This window comes from Protopterus annectens, chromosome 6.part0 (genome assembly GCF_019279795.1).
Source record: "Protopterus annectens isolate FY-2018-M chromosome 6.part0, PAN1.0, whole genome shotgun sequence".
In the NCBI taxonomy this organism is placed as follows: Eukaryota; Metazoa; Chordata; order Ceratodontiformes; family Protopteridae; genus Protopterus; species Protopterus annectens.
In genome coordinates this window covers 1830206200-1830223699 of record NC_056737.1, presented here as the reverse complement: position 1 = coordinate 1830223699, position 17500 = coordinate 1830206200, and the positions used below count along the sequence as shown (strand labels likewise).

Below are 17500 nucleotides of genomic sequence, written 5' to 3'. Positions count from 1 at the left end.
CTTTTGAACCAGCAGCAAAATGTGGTCTAATGTTTTTGACCCGGAAGACTATATTTTTGGTAGCCATCACCTCTGCTAGAAGAATGTCAGAACTCCAAGCATTGTCCTCTATGCCTCCCTACTTGATTATTCATAGGGATAGTGTGGCATTATGAACTAATCCTCCTTTCCTTCCTAAGGTGGTGTTAGAATCAACCATCAACCAATCCATTGATCTGCTAGTTTTCTTTTGAAATTTTACAAAGGTGAATACATGTTACACTTATTGGACATTTACAATTATGTTTCTACTTCTATAGAACAAAGGACATCAGAAAAAACATATCAATTTGTCTCTTAGTGGATTCCAATTTGGGTATGCCAGTTAAAAAGTTAACTTTGGCAAAATGGCTTATGGAATATATATCATTTTTCTACAACAAGCTGGGTCTTTCCTTACCAAAACCTTTAAGAGCCCATTCAACCAGGTCCATAGCACCATCTTCAGTATTTTTATCTGGGGCTTCCATGGATGACATATGTGCAGCTGCAACTTGGGCTAATCCTCATACCCTTATTACCCATTACAAATTGTATGTGATCTTGAGGGGAAGAGCAATCTTTGGTTCAGCTGTGCTTAGGAATAGCCTTCCTTAGAGTTCACCTAGGTTTTTAGATAGCTAGGGATTCTGTCCCAAATGATGAAGAATGAATGAATATTAACAACATCAGGTAAAGAAGGTATGAACTCACCATAACACTCCATCTGTGTTGTACATTTTCATTCGTCCTCAATTACCCTCTCACCAATCCCCTACCTTTTCAACTAATGACTTCTAGAAGAGCAAGAGCTTATAAGGACACCACTGTTCCTTACGGAGAAACTCCAGATATTGGTTTCTTCTACCAGGATAATAATAGCAATATTTCTTGGATTATGTAAATTAGCAAACGATCTGAGGTATGTTAGGGGATAGTGCATTATGGGTAAGGGAGGAGTTCAAGAGTTGTCAGGTAGCCACGAGCTAAAGTAACACCAGAGTCTGAACCAAACCCAAATGTTGAGGAAGTTTGAGAATGGACAACAGCTGGAACAGTGTAGTGTGTACATAACTTCTTTTTTGTCTAGTCTAGCATAGTTATGCCTTGGGGAATAATATGTAAATTCTTTCTGAGTTCCTACTACTGAATTCACATTTTACATTCCAAATATTTTCATAAATTTCTTCAGAAATCTACCCTCTTTTGTTATAGTTTCCCTTCTAGGTCCACCAGATAGATCCTCACTGTTGCAAATCATGTTCTAATCCCCACCTATAAGTAATAATCCCCACTGAAACCTGGTTAGATCTTCCAAAATTTTTAAAAGCTCCATAATAGCAGTTTTAGATGGAATAGAAATATATGGCATCGTAATTTTCCTCCCTTGCCAGTAGCTCCTTACTGCCAGAAATCTACCATTATCATTTTTTCTTCTTCTATCACTATATTTGAGCTCCCTTTCCAATTAGTATAAATACTTCCCTTTTCCTTTGTCCCTGATACTCTGATGAATATCCATCCTGAAATCCTTTCTTTATCAAATTGACATGATCATGTCTTTCCAAATGTGTCTTCCTCAGCACTGCTATTTGCACTTTGGATTTCTTAATATAATTCTGTATTCTTACCTTTTTGTCTATACCTGTGAGGCTGTTTACATTTCACAATAATATGGATAGTGTAGTCATTATGGTAAGACGTCATTATTCCCACCTGTTATACAGGACAGGTTTTTGACATTACTGTTTCCAACATGCTCCCACTAATGTTTGGTTGATTAATATTTTATGCAGTTGTTTCTTGTCATCTCCATTTGAACATGTCACATTTTCAAGATCATTTGTTTTTAAGAAAACCCTCAAAAAAAAAAGAAAAACAAATGCACCTTCAGAACATTCCCCATAAATTATTAACTTAAAGGAAAACAACGGGATATCAAATCAAATATCTCTACCTGATGTCTCTCTAAAATCCTGTTATGTGATACAGCCTCAAAAAAACATAACCGCAGCTTTAAAAAAAATCCACTATTCTCTTTTACTGCTTAGGCTTCATACTTTTCCGTACTGTTTGACTTTCAGTTTTAAAACCAAGATGAAAACTGTCTAGTCGTCTCTTAAATAATGATGTCACATCTGCCATAGCTCTTGCTGAAGATCCTGGGAGGTTTCCTCCCCCAAAGTGATGTAAACACTGCCTTATTTGCATGCTGTACAGAATCCCTGTGATCCTCCCACATTGTGATGTCAACACTGCCTTTCCCAGCCCACTGTTAACCTAATAAATGGACTAGGTGCTGTGTGGAACTCCTTTTCTGTGTTAGCAAATCTGGTCGACTCTATTCATGTGAAGCAGTTCTTCTTCACCAGTGTTTTGCTACTTCATAAGTAAGGTAAGTCTTATTACTTATTACTTCTTAATAGTCTATCCTAAATGTAATCTGTCCCTGTTTCTATGCCTCCCTAGCCCTTATATTGTGTCCTCCCAAGTTTTTAATTGCACATTAGTGGAGTTAATCTTTTTCTGTTTGTAAGGGTGCCATGTGCTTCCCTTTCGCAGCTGCATTTTTAGCTTGGCCTACTTATTTTCGTTTTGATCCAGGGTTTATATTTCCCTGGTTATGTTTAATGCTGGCGTCTTTTGTATTCTTGAGTCGGCCTGTATTTCTGTGCTTGCTGCCTTTGGGTTTCCTTCTGAAGTAAGTGTATTGCTGCTTGTAGTAATTGTATTACTGTCTAGTGTTTTTAGTTGCTTGCTGGTGTTTTTTAAAAACTATGCTGTATTTATAGCTATATTTGGTTTTCTTTAGTTGATGCCTTGTGCTTCATGATTGTGGTTGCTGGTGTGTTTTTTTTAAAAACCTTGCTGTATTTGTAGCTGTATTTGGTTTTCTTTAGTTTGTTGATGCCTCGTACTTCGTGATTGCATGCTGCAGATGTTTTGTAATGTTTTCAGCTGTTTGTTTCTGTTGTTGAGCTTCGCATTTCGGTCTTGTCATGTTTTTTATTTTTTTTTTAATATTAGTAATCCGTTTTATTGGTTATGCTGCTGGGCTTGCTCCGTTTTATTTGTTATGCTACTGTGCTTGCTCCGTTTTAGTGTGTGTGCCATCAAACCTGCTACCTGTTTGAAACTTTGCCACAGCTGAATAATACCTTTTTTTTCCCCGTTAGCTGGGTAATGAAATTATTTTAATGTGGACGCTGGAGCCATTAGGCATAAAACTTATTTATTGAGTAATTCTGCAGCCTGTAAACATACTTATGAATAGTCAACAAGAGAGTGGTAGTAGTCCAGGGGTAGTTTCTGCAGCTATACTTGTTTCATGCAACTAAGCTAAGTGCATTTCTGGGTTCCCATGTAAGATTATTATAGCAGGTAAATATACAGTGATGTAGGCAATATAGAGGTTCAACATTTTGTCCATCAGTATGTGTCCATAGTTTAGAAGTAGCCTCAGACACTTCACAATGCTCCGTTACACATAGAGCGCAGGTTCTTGTAAGATTAATGTCACGGTTGCTATCATATTCTTTGAGCCTGCGTGTTTTGTTTTTAAATTAATGAAAAACGTAAGGGAAATAAGAGAGAAATAGAAGATAGATGGGAAAGGAAATGAGGAATTTTGCTGCTTGTACAAGCACTGCAGCTTACTCATTGTAAAGCTGCTAAGCAGCATGCCTTGAGTGAGAGTTGCTGCCAATTCCTATTGAAATAATGGAATCAGCATGGCATATATTTGGACTTTGTTATAAAGTTTGGTAGACAAAATACTATTTCTTTAGTCTGCAAAGTGATATTCTGCCTGTTAATATAACATTTTGTGAGTGAGTATAGCACACAAGCCACTGAGAAGCAAAGTCTGATAAAATCTCTAAGGCTGGTAAGCTTTTCTGATCTTAGTTTTCTGGTAGTGAAGTACATGCCTTGCAACCATTTTTTTTTTGTGGCCAGGGATAACACTATCATGGTAGGGGCTCTGAGTGAGAAGAAATAAAATAGGAGGAGGAACTTGCTAAAAAATACAGGTAACATATGTAGTGCCTTCAGCTGGAGGCCTTCTAATGTCCATAGGATACAGCAAGGGGCAAGTGTGTGTGTGTGTGTGTGTGTGTGTGTGTGTGTGTGTTTGTGAATGCAAGCAAACGGCAAGTGTGTGTGCGTGTGTGTGTATGTGACCTAAAAGCAAGGGGGCAAGTGTGTGTGTGACCGCAAGCAAGGGGGCAATTGTGTGTGTGACACCACAAGCAAGGGGGCAATTGTGTGTTTGACCGCAAGCAAGGGGGCAATTGTGTGTGTGTGTGAGACTGAAAGCAAGGGGGCAATTGTGTGTGTGTGAGACTGCAAGCAAGGGGGCAATTGTGTGTGTGTGTGTGAGACTGCAAGCAAGGGGACAATTGTGTGTGTGTGTGAGACTGCAAGCAAGGGGGCAATTGTGTGTGTGAGACTGCAAGCAAGGGGCCAAGTGTGTGTGTGAGACTGCAAACAAGGGGGCAAATGTGTGTGAGACTGCAAGCAAGGGCCAAGTGTGTGTGTGTGTGTGTGTGTGTGTGTGTGTGTGTGTGTGTGTGTGTGTGACTGCAAGCAAGGGGGAAATTTTGCCTCTCAAGATTTCTTGTGCTGTGAAGTTCATAGATACAACTGATTGAGTAGATTTTACAGGGAGCTTAGAGATGCAGGGCTACAACAATTATTAGTGCTGCTTATGTCTGCTTGCTTTGCTAATATCACAACAGGTTGTTTGCTTTTGATGCAGAAGGCTGTGGTTTCTACTCACATAGATGCATTTGTGAAACTGTACTGCATTGCAAATGGGGTGGATGATGCAAGCCTTTCTGGTGAAGAAGTTTGTCATCCATTCCCTACTGCAGTATTACCAGCTTATTGTTCTTGTGTAAGATAAGTAAATTATTCAAAAAGGGCAACTATGACATTATTTGTTGATGACATGACATCTAATTTTTGGCTAGCAGCAACCGCTTCATTAGTTGCAGATCGCTTTAATGTGGAATTATTTACAGGACGTTTACTGCTTCAGAAATTGTGCGTATTTACTGATACTGGTGGACTGTAGAAGTTTGACTACACTTGTGATGGAAATATTCAGAACTGGGCAGTATTGTCATTATTGGTGCATGCATTTTGTTGCACTGTTTTCAGGAAAAATGTTTGAAACAGTAAATATAAAACACCCACTAAAACTGGACTGCATTGTACAAGGAATATAATTATATACAATCAGGAAGGTGTATTCAACAACATGTGCATTTCTCGTGTGCAAAGGGTCTGAGAATTTTAAAATATCACTAACTGAAAGTGAAACTTAGACTGCCACTGGCTACATGTGTTATCTTTGAATGTCTGTTTCAGTGCTGTTGCAATGTCCAGATTCTGACTGCAAGCAAGGTCGAAGTGTGTGTGTGTCCGCAAGGGGGCAAGTGTGTGTGTGTGTGTCCACAAGGGGGCAAGTGTGTGCGTGTGTGTGTGACTGCAAGCAAGGGGGCAATAGTGTGCATGTGTGTGTGACTGCAAGCAAGGGGGCAATAGTGTGTGTGTGTGTGTGACTGCAAGCAAGGGGGCAAGAGTGTGTGACTGCAAGCAAGGGGGCAAGAGTGTGTGTGGGGGACTGCAAGCAAGGGGGCAAGAGTGCGTGTGTGACTACAAGCAAGGGGGCAAGAGTGCGTGTGTGTGACTGCAAGCAAGGGGGCAAGAGTGTGTGTGTGTGTGACTGCAAGCAAGGGGGCAAGAGTGTGTGTGACTGCAAGCAAGGCTTCTTATTTTTGGATTGTTAGTCCCAATTTTTGTGGTTTTCAGTCAAACTCTTTCGGAATAAAGTCACTAAATGAGACACTGAGTTTCTGCCTTCATAACCTTCAGAAAAATGCATGCTAAAGCAAGATCTGTTATTCGATCAGCTCTCTCAGTTTATACAAGATCAATTTTTTGTACTGTTTTGATGTCCTTCCACATATATTTTGCCTTGTCCAGATTTCCTGCATTAACAGGTTGCTAGGTACATGCAAATAAATTGCTTTTTTAGAATTAGGCATATCCCAACCTCTCAACTGTCCCTGAACTTGGCTCAAAATGTTGCTCTTCCCCCTAATAATCCCTCCCCAGAAATAAGAAAACATGGAGGGTTTACCATTAACTGTAATAATCCAGTTAGGGATAACTTTCATTTCATAAATGCATGTTTTTTTTATTTTGTCAGATGCTCAAGTTAGTAGTACTAATATTAAAAGGAGCCCCTTCTTTGACAGGTTCCCAGCTGTATTGTGTGGCTATTATCTTTTTGAATCAAATATTTTTTTTTTGGGACAATTGCTGCCAAATCATTAGAGACTGAAGAATGAAATCAATGACAGACATTTAAGTTTCAAATTTCATACCCTTTTGAAAATTCATACTAATGCAAGACCTACTATTTCATAATCTTTCCTAATTTGATAGGAGCAATAATCCTACTTCTATTTATTTATTTATTTTATTTATTTATTTATATTTGTTGACCGGGAGTGTCAGACTGGATGTAGGTCTATTTTCAGCGTAGGCCCAGGGAGAAAAGCTCCACAGTAAAATAGACAGTAGTTACATTGGATTATAATGATTAACAATTTAACATAGCACTTACTTACAACATATTTACAGATGAAGAACATAGTACATCAATAGACAAATAGAATCTTTATCTGTGAAGTACATAACAGACATTAATAAATGTTACAATGAGAAGTTCTTGCTGTATAATAAGTACTAGGCTTATGAGCATCTGAGCTTGCTATAATCAAGGTAGTTAGTGGAGTGGAAAGAAAGGTAGTGGTTGGATGGGGTGGATGATATTAGACTGGGAGTTGCAAGGGCATAGCCAGCATGTTTTTAGTTGCGCTTTTAATAAAGTTTTGAAGTGGGTGCATGATGGTACGGAGGTAATTGTGGGTGGGAGTGAGTTCCATAATTTGGCTATGGCGCAAGAGAATAGTGCTTCACCAGCAGAGTTATTGGCTTTAGTGATCTGCAAGTGATTTTTGTTGCTGGATCTTAGTGGTCTGGTGGTGCGATTAGGGTTGGAGTAGATTCTGGAGAGATGGGACATTTAGTGGATGGTTTACTAGTTTGTGGGCGAGTGAGAGTTGATACCACTGAAGCAGGTGAGGGAGTTCAAGCCAGCCCAGTTCAGCAAGTGAGAGACAGTGGTGACTACGGTAGGATGCCTCTGTGGCGAATTTGGCGATTTTTGTTGTAGCAGGTCTCTAGCTTGTTTAGACCACATTGCCTTAGGTTGGTATATATTGGAGAGGCATAAAGTAGGGTGGAGATAAGGTGGGAATTTGCTATTGAAATCTTTGCTGCTTTGGTGAGAAATTGCTCTTTTCTGTATAATGCTCCTAGTTTTTTGTGGAAGTTTTTATGGTCATGGATATGTGAATGTCAAATATTAGTTTATTTTCTGTTTCCACTCCTAGCAATTTGGTGTGTTCAGTTGGGTATATAATGGTGTTGTCTTTTGCTGTGTTGTTAAAGTGAGAGTTGTTTTGAGTATGTTTGGTGGGTTGGAAGATGAGTAGTTTAGTTCTGTTTGGGTTGAGTATTAATTGGGCATCAGATAACCATGTTTCAACAGAGGAAAAGGCTTCCTGTGTGACTTTTTGCAGTTTCGGTAGGGACTGGGCTAAGCAGATGATGGTTGAGTCATCTGCATATTGTATGAGTGTGCCATGTTTGGTGGCAGAGGCTAGATTATTGGTGTAAACAGAGAAGAGTAGGGGTCCAAGGATGGATCCTTGGGGAACCCCTATGGAGACAGGTAGTTGGGGAGATGTCATTCTGCCATACAACGGATTGTTGGCGGTCAGACAGGTAAATCTGAAACCAGTTGGTGACTGATTGTGAGAAGGATAGGTTATTGAGGACAGAGATAAGTTGTTTGTTTGGGACCATGTCAATTGCTTTAGATAGGTCTAGGAAAGTAGCAGAGGAGAGATAGCCATTGTTTTTATGCTGAAGGATAGTGTTAGTAAAGGAGAGTAAGGCAGTGGTGGTGCTATGGTTTGGTCAGAAGCCATGCTGAGTACTGGAAAGGAGGTTGTTAGTAAGGAGGTAGTCTGAGACCGGAGAGTGTATGCGTCTCTCTAGTATTTTGGAGAGTGTAGAGAGAATAGCTACGGGGCAGTAATTGGTTGGGGTGGATGTCTCCACTTAGGGCTAGTTTTGATATGCATGGCAGTCATGGCTTAGTGGTAGGTCATAGAGACTAATGTTACCAAGGTCCTGGGTTTGAGACTGGCAGTGGGAATTTATTTTTGCGATTGGGAGGGTGGCCTAATGGTTAAGGTGTTTTCCTTACAAACACAAGGTGCAGGGTTTGAGTCTCACAAGGGGTAATTGGTTAGGCTTACAATGGCTCGCAAGGGAAGTTAGCCTAGTATGAACCTAGTTCCTAGTTACTACTGAGATTATTAGTTTTCTCAGTTTTTGAATGTGCTTGTTTATAAGGGGAACTTTATGATTGTGCTCTGTGGGTACTAGGTATGGTGGGAGGGTTACTATGTTAAGTTGTAGGGCTGCTTTATGTTTGAGTAATATAGTTGGTAGAATATGTGGGGGGTGCATAGGGATGGTTCTTGAGCTGGTGGGAGGGGAGTTGAGTGAGGGTGAGACATGAGTGGTGGTATGAGTAGTAGTACAGTGGTAGTGGTTGAGTGGGGGAATGATGGAGCTTTAGTAGGATGTAAGATATGCAAGGAGAGTGCATGCAGTGAGCATAGGTAATGTATGCTGGTACATGTTAGTTGAGGAGGGGTGATAGTAGTGGGAAGATGGAGGAGGTAGTGTTGGGTTAGCGCTGTGGTTGGCTATTGGAAAGATGGGAGGGGTTTTGAGTCCAATAAAGGTGGGACCACCTGGGGCAGGAGGGAATAGGGGGGCAGGGTGGGGAGCAAAGCGGGTAGAGACCCTGTTAGTTGCTCGTATGAGGGGGCTGGAAACAATTACAAAGCAAAGGCAAGTATGTGTTAAGAAACAATCACAATTGACCAAGGACTGCTCTGAAACTAAGTCATTTCTTAATTTCTCAGGTGGAAAAACAGGATAACCTTGTATCAGTAGGCTACTGTGGTCATAGTTTAAATTTACAAACACACAGTATTGATGAGTTATGGCGGATACTATTTGCTAACAGAAGGGAATAAGAGAAAGTGGAATGTGTGTGTGTGTGTGTGTGTGTGTGTGTGTGTGTGTGTGTGTGTGTGTGTGTGTGTGTGTGTGTGTGTGGGGGGGCTGCTTACAAGCCAAAGCAGAGTGCTCTCCAGGGAAAATTAATATTGGCTCAAACAGGTAGACACATACTCAAAGTTAACTGTAGCTGTTTGCAGACAGTTCAGACCCGGACTGCGCTTTTCCGTTTGTGCCTTTGTCCCACTTCTATGTATGGCTTTGTCCTAATTTCTTGCGCTGAGGTTCATAGGTATTTCAGGATCAATTTATTCTTGCTTTTGAACCAGATTTCTCTGCTTGGTTAGTACACTGCTATAAAATGTAAAAATAAAATCTAAATCATTGTAGAAGTAAAGCAGTGTGTGTGTCTGCGTGTGTGTATGCACTACCATAATTTTTTTTTAAATATTGACTCAAAAAAGCATGTGGGTGCTGTCATGCAAGTCTAAAATATTTCAAGTTTGTAGTGCATCATTTGTTAGCTATTTAAACAGGAAGGGAAAATAAGTGGCAGATTGCTTTGCAAAGCAGGGATTATTGCCAGTGCTATGTAGCTTGGTTTTAAATTTGACAGGAGTAGTGCAACAAAAAAAGTCTCCCACTGTAAGGAGGAAAAGGCTGATAAGCAAACAGTACATTACTCTGGTCACCTGCTGTGACGAGCTGTCAATCACATGCAGATAATGGGTCAAATTACCCTTGGCTCTTTGACAGCTAGGGAAGGTAGGTGTGAAGTGAGAGGGGAGATTGCTTGAAGAGCTAGATTTCAGCCTTTACAAAAGAAAGCAATTTAGCATTTCTAAGATGAAAGAGCTAGAAAATGCACCTTTCAGTTCTGTTCTGTAGCATTTGCACTGCTTGTGTTTTAAGTGGTCATTGAAAAAGGATAACATTTTAACCAAAAGTAGGGGATTTTAAGACTGCAGTGAATGCCTGTTAAGTCAATGAAGTGACAGCAGCTTAAGGCAAAACGCGGCAGATCTGATGCATTTTTTTGGAGACAAATAATGCATTCTGGGATACTTAGAGGCAGAGTAAACAGTCTGATTTTTTTCAATATGCCAGACCCATGTGGTCAGAGTCAGAAATTGCATCTAAAAATATCTAAAAAGCTCAAAATAGTCTCAGAGTGCTATTAAAATGTAGGAAACATCAAACCATGATGAAATTAATATGTTTTTTTTGAGTCTGAGGGCGCGGTTGTCCTTTAAAACAAACACAAAACAATTTACATATTAAAATAATGAAGATTAACCATCCTGTTAGGAACAATTGCCCCAAACTGACAACTGTACCAACAGGTATTATTTAATCCAAAATTAAGGTTATCCCTTTTAAAGTGCATATAACAGCCTATGCTCCCAGTTATACTAATTGCTGCCTGCTCTTTTCTTATCTCTGTTTCCCCTCCCAGATGTGAAAAACAGCTTGTATGCTTTCAGGAAGCATTGACTTTTAGCCCTAAGCAAAAACGCATTGGCTATCTTTAAATAAACTATATTATACACTGTTCTAGTAAATGTATTGAAGTGTTTAGACTGCCCAGGAAACTGTTTTCTCTTATTCACTTCCAAAGCTTTATTTCTTACTGAATTGCTTGCCCTTGTACCTTTTAATTTTACATTTCTCTCACAATGTTTGGAACTCTCAAGATTTATTGTCTGCACCTGTAATCAGCTTGTCTACATAGAAACATAAGAACAGAATGTACAACTGCCCTGAGCTGCAGACTTCTTAATTCACAGTGAACATTTAGTTGCTAAAAGAAAGAGAATGCATTCACCATGTTTTTTTTATTTTTCAATCCTGCATGCTTTTTTGATTAAGCCAAGGGCTTGAATCCATTCACCAATGCAAAAGCGAAAGCAGCTGATCTCTACATATATTATAATCACTGCATTTTTACTCCCCTTTCCCCACCTAAGCAGACCAAGATTGCAGTCTATTAACCTAAATATGCTTTTGTCAAGTCTTTCTTCCCTTTTTGGTTTGTAATGCCTACATTTTTAAACCAAAAAGTATGTTTACTTTAGTAACTTTATCACATGAAGCAATCACTTAAAAGACTCACTGCATTCCCTCAAATTGTAGGTACCCCCTGACTACATACTGTACAATTCTGTTTTACTATGTAACGTTTAATTTATATCAGGAACTGTTTTATACAAATACTGTTTTTAGTAAAGGTACTTTCATTTTCTTTTAAATGTCCTCCTAAATGTTAATGACATGAAGTAGTGTATATGCTTTTCATTCCACCCACAAGTTTAACAAAGTCAACAAAAGTGCAGTCTTTTGCAGCAACATTTTCTTGTTAAAGCCATATTTCGCAAATGTGGTTGATGTTTTGTAATTTCACGTTTATTCACTAGTTTCAATGTTGCTGGTCTTTGTGTTCATCTCCATCTTCCAACACCAGTCTCGGGTTCAAGTCCAAGGTACTCCTGTTCTTCTAGGCAACTCCAGTGCCTTTTTTTTTCTTTTTCTCAAGCATTTTCCTTTGGAACATTGGAAAAGAGTTAACTGGCAAAGTCTCTTTGTGAGTTATTGTTAGAAGAATGAAAAGCAGAGTCCCCCTTCTGTTTGATGTCTCACTTTTTATTGGATAAACTTTTGTATTTCCCCCTCAGCCTGTCCTGCATAAAAAATGTCTTTGATCCTCCAGGAAAAAATATTCTGAAGACAGCTGGATACAGCAACAGGAATCTCACACCTGCCTCTTGATATTCCCTGGTTGCTGGGATAAACTGGATTATCTTCTGTCTGGTATACATTGAATAATCATTTTCCATAAACAGTCTGCTGTCTCCAATTTTTAATACTTTGCCCTTCTGAAACGGTTTTATCAGTATCAAGTCTTTCTGCTGGTATGATTGCATCTTTACTAATTCAGGTCCTGGCCACTTTCTCATGGTCAGGTTTGGAGCATACACTTGGTGTGCCCTTTCAGTTCCTCATGGAATACCTGTCAAGTTGCTTATTTGTGCTTTCATAAAGTTAATACAGTCTGTTCATTCCAGTTTCTCTAGTAGATCAAAAAATCTCTGGTTTACTTTGTGTACTGTGTCCTCTAATTCTTCCATTTTTTGAAACAACTCTACTTGAGACGCCTCAATACTTATCCAGCCTTTTCATTTTGACCTCTGATTTTTTGCAGTTTTATCAGTTCATCTGAACAGCTGTTTAAAACTTCTTCCATTTTTTCTAGACTTTTTGAGTTGATATTCTCCTTCAGTGTTTCTTTTATTTTGATCAGCTCTGATATTTGGTTTATTTTTTTTCTTTTAAATTACTGGAACCTGTCTCTTCTACCAAAGCTGGAGCTTGTCCTGTTCTTTGCTGAACAGCTGTGGGATTGTTCCTAGTCACTGTTTTGTCTTCACCCTTTCTAGCTGATTTTCTGTCAGGCTCTCTTAAAGTTTCTTCTCTGCTGGCATCCAGGCAGTGTACTTACTAGCCAGTAACTGATGTTTACTAAAGCTGACAGAATTATTAGCCCATATCTTTCAGTTTCTTATTTTTCACACTGGGAGAGCTGAATTTAAGTTGTTGATCAGTGTGCAGTATTGTAAGTCCATCAAAATCTACTTTTATGTTAAGTTTACTTGTACAACTGCACTTTCTACAGCTACATTTCTCATGGGTGAGTTGCATACATCTGCTTCCTGTGCTGAGCCAACTATTGATATTTGTTTGACAGTTGTTTGTATATTCTGTACATTTATGAATTTGAATGTTGTGTAAATGAATGATGGCTTGCTTTGTATAACGCTGTCCAGAGACTTCTTGTTTTAAGATAACAAATTAAGCATTGCCTATTAATGGAACATACGAACTTGTTTGCATCTTGCAGAGTGAGTTTATGGATCCTCCACTGGGTATTTGAGGGCAATTTTATTCTAATAAAAATTAATCCTAATAATGACACAAGTTGTTTTGATGATATTTTAGATACGTTTTTAAGCTATACTTGGAATATTTTAGTGTTGTCTGGCAGTTGTGTTTTTTTTCATTTGATGGTAAATCATAAGTAGTAGAAGGATCTTAAATATGGTTGTTGCCACTGTCACACATTAAAAGCATAACAAGACTGGAGTGGTGACTCTAGGATTTTGAATTTGCAAATCCAAGGTCATTGGTGAAAATTTGTTCTTTTTGGGTCTGATAGCCTATTCACTTACCATGCAAATAAGTAAAATGCTGATCTTTGTTTTTAGTATGAGCCTTATGTATAATTTTTGTGCTTCCAAATCCAGTGATTTAGTCTGACTCATTGAAAAAACAGAGTAATTTTTAGAATTCATTAACGTGCCTCATTCTTTCTATGTTTCTTATCTTTAAGTGGCTTCATTTTTTTGTTGTAACATTCTACCAGCATTCAGATATTCCATTACTGCACAGGTTTTCATGAAAATCTGAAAAGACATCTGCATGATTTTTATAGCCCTATAAATGTTCCTTACCACAGTTTTGCTGTGTAAAATATCAAAAATTACCATATCCACCTGCTGTATTTACTGTCTGGAGGGGATCAAGCCTTCTGATTAATTTTTTTTTTTTTTTGCCAAAATGGTACACATTTTTTCATTATTTCAGCCTTCTTGGACTTGATGTCCTGGGTGCATGTTTTTCCTTAAGGAGCTCTAGGTTTGTACCTTCTCTCCTAGTTTCATTGATATGTTGAGCTGCATAAGTGGGGCCACAGATAAACTATGCCTTTCCAGGATGTTTTCTTAACACTTGCTTGTTTCATACCTTGGTTTGACTGTCTGTATTTATTTACTTGACATTTGTTAAATGGGAAAGTCCAACTGAGCTAGTGCCTTTTTTGCAGCAGAGGCCTGGGGACAAAAGATCCACAGAAGAAACAAAATGCATTGTTACAACTCTTAGGCTTATACAGTTGAAACCTACAGAAAATGAAAATTACTCGCAAAATACAATAGATTTAAATGCACTATTGCTCACATACAGAGAGAAAATACATGCATTAAGGTTTACATGCAAACAGTCAAGTAGGATATTGGATGTAAAAAGATGTGGTAAACAAGTAGGTCAATACGTATTGTCATGGCAGGTTGGACATGAATCAGCATTGTGCAGATTAGTTGTAGAAGTTAAGGGAGTAAAAGCTGAGAGATGCTAAGAATTAATAAGGAGGCTGTAGTAGAAAATAATGTAGTGGAGTGGTATTAGAGGATAGATAGGCTGGGGGTGAGAAGTAGATTGGGGAGGGTGATTTGTACTAGACTTACTATAGTGACAGGTCCAGGTCTTAAGCAGATGTTTTAGAACTTTTTTGAACTAAATCCCTTGTTTTTCATGTTTTTTTCTTGCAAGCCAAAGTACTACCTGCAATTGTATTATCCTGATGTACTTATTATATACAACATTTTTAAAACCTGATGAAATTGTCAAAGTAGTTAAGCTATTTAGAATGAATTCTTGTTCTGAAGTTTGCTAAAGTTAAAAAAGCTAAAAATGCGTATACATTTAAAACTAAAAATAAAAAAAAATTGTTTTTGCATGTCTGCTACATGTAAGTTGTACTACTTCATGCAATCACATCATGTTGTTTGCTTTGATGATGCAGTTGGAGAATAGGATATAGTTGGAGAATAGGATATACTGGGCTCCAGAGAGAGAGAGAGAGCGCACAACCAGCATCTGGGTAAAAGAGAAACTAATAAAGGAAGCAAAGTGTGTAAGTTCTAAAATGCCTTTCAGCTAGTTGGACAATAACATGTAACTACTAGTAATACTAAGTACAATTGTTACTTGCACCAGAATAATAAGCTGTGGCATGTCAGGATCCTGTAAAGGTGGAAAAGGAAGACTTGCACTTTTACAACCAAACTGACACATCACCAAGGTGTGCACTCTTCACATGCAAGGAGAAGTGCAAATGTTGGCAGTAACAGAGCGGGGTTTTTATTAAAAGTCTACCTTTGCATAAAATTGTTTTGTTAGCAAAAGTATGTCTAAAAGTAACCACTAGAGCATATTAGTCTGTTAATAAAGATGGAAATGGAATGCAGATGTTGCTTTCTGTTTCAAGCTTTTGCTCATGATCCTTAAGCCTGTATCTTTAATGCGTAGAACTTGAATGTGACATCTAGTGGTAACTGTGAATTTGGTGTCAGTCATTTGTAGTCTGATATTTATTTGCTGCTTTACTGATCCCAGGAAGTGATTCTGTCCTACATAACTGACACCATATTTCATAAGTGATTCCATCTGCAGGTATCTTTTGAAGTAAAGGAACCACAGCTGTGTTGAAATTGACCATAGCCATAGTTAACGGAGTGCAATGTCTGCAGGATGTGTGATTTCCTGCCTGCCTTTTACATGAAGATTTTTTTAGTATAAAAATGAGGAGTTTTTAAGATATTTTTTATTGTCATTTTTTTCTCTTTCCTATTTTCTACAGACTCTGCTCTCCATTCACTAGTAGCAATAGGGTTTTTCTTTTTGGGTTCTAACCCACATTGCTCTCCTGGCTGCCTTACACCAAAACAGGACTTCCAGTGACAGACATTTGATGCATGCTTTCCTTTACACATAAGGCACATGTTACGGTGACCCAGTGCTTCTGGTGCATTCTGTTACTTTTTGCTAATGAGCATCACTGCAGAAGATCAGGCAGCTCTAAACCCCAGGATGGGTGAGCCAGTGTCAGCCATCCATTCAGTTAGCCCCTCGAGCATACCTGTTACAGATTAATATCAAGCACTCTTAGTGACAGGGTTACATATGTATATGCTGATGAAGACCTTAGTTTACCTCACTTTTATCAATCCTGATGTACTGAACATTCAACATATTGCTACCTGCACACAGTGGCATGACAATTCATCACAAGAAAACACAAGCAACTACTACAGGCTTGCAATACCACACACTGTAGTGAATGTCTTCACTGGAGTTTTACTGTTTTGCCAGTGATCTTGTCCTTGAAACATAGATCCTTACAGGTCCTTTTCTGTTTGGCAACTTCTTCTCCAATCTTGGAATGTTAACCAGGACCTTTTGTTAACCAAATTTACCAAGAACTACGAACTGGGTGCAATGTTTAAAACCCCTACAGGGATCTGCACCCTTCAGAAAGAGATCACCTTAGCTAAAACTTGGTGTATGGAAAATGTTTAGTACTGCTTGTTTCAGAAAACAGAAGTCACCCACAAAGTACAGTGTAAATAACACCTTTACAAAGTGAAAAGATAGCCAGCGAGCAGGAAGCTTAGGTCAGCAGCTCCCTCTCTTTTTATCATCATGTGACAGCTATTGTCCATAAACCCTTCTACTTATCAGAACTAGTAGCCAAAAGTATTTCAACTAGCTCTATAGATTTATTGTTTGCAATATTCAGTACTGATCAGATGCATTATAGAGTACAGAGCTCTATTCATTATGTATCTCACTTTGCATCTACACAATCTTTAATAGCCTCAGAGGTTCCTAACAAAATAAGCTTTGTGGTCTTAAGTACCTTAGTTGTCAGGAGTGTCTGAAAACCATGTCCCTGTACTTTGGTGTCTTATAGCCTTCTGTAGGATGATCAGTGATTCACTTGCCATGCCATTTGAGATCCGGTGGCCCTTAACCTCCTATATCTCACTAAGGCAAACAGTCCAGTTATAACAGTAGGGCCAGAGGTTTGAACGTTCATCAGCAGACAAACAGAATGCAAGGGAGAGAGATTCTTTTGCCAACTCTTTCCCTTTCTTGGGAATAAATGTCCTCTGCAGGTTAAACAACCTGATGTTATATCTCTCTCTTCATGTCAAGCCTGAGCAACTGCTCTCAAATTTGTCCCAGAGCTAACTGGCTTCTCCTTCCTTTAAAAAGGAGGTAAAGCCTGAGGGTGAATATTGGCAAGGCATTATATAATCATTAGACTAAAATAGCCTTGAAACGCTTGTGGATCCTATAAATATGAAAAACACAATCCACTTCTCTTACCAAAGCTCATTGCGTGAACGTAGAAGCAGCTATTGCAAGCTGATAATACCAGGACACTGCACCAGTCATTAGCACAAACAACTCTAACTTTGTGGGCTTTGGCACACTAATTTGACAGTCCCACAACAGCAACTAAAGAGGAAACTCTCCTACACTGCAAGAGTTGACAAAACCACATATTCAATGGGTAGTGATAGCTTACCTACACTTGATAGCAGTCAGGGTTTTAGCCATTGTTACCAGAAAGCCATCACAGGAGTTTTCAGGCTGGTTGTACTTTCTCTTAGTGGATTTTTCTTCC

At 38.8% G+C, this 17500-nt stretch overlaps 1 protein-coding gene across 1 annotated transcript in view; it reads left to right on the top strand.

Moving 5' to 3' along the window:
* Nucleotides 1-17500, top strand: part of VPS45 (vacuolar protein sorting 45 homolog) — a 1242679-nt gene that overhangs the window by 327248 nt on the left and 897931 nt on the right. The gene's annotated exons all lie outside the window — the stretch shown is intronic.